Here is a 318-nt window from a genome sequence, read left to right on the forward strand (position 1 = left end):
TCGAGCATTTGGTTGATGAACGTTGGGCGATCTTCTCCTTCATTGCCAATATTTACTTTGATCAGAGGGTCTTGTGCTTGAGCGTATCCAGGTTTGGCAATCCGCATTACTTCGTCGTCCAGTTTCCTTGCAAGTACTTCCTCTTCTAAACAGTCTACCTTGTTGACTTCTCGGCCAATGCTTTGCTCTAACTCGAATACTGCCAACTTATCCTTCAGCGCTTTGGGCTGTCTCTTCTTTCGCCTTGTCATTGCATTCCTTATTGAAAGCCATCAGTCTGGCTTTGAAGGCCTGAATGTCGGCCATTTGCTTTTGTAA

The sequence above is a fragment of the Olea europaea genome, chromosome 1 (assembly GCF_002742605.1).
Source record: "Olea europaea var. sylvestris chromosome 1, O_europaea_v1, whole genome shotgun sequence".
NCBI classification, from domain to species: Eukaryota; Viridiplantae; Streptophyta; class Magnoliopsida; order Lamiales; family Oleaceae; genus Olea; species Olea europaea.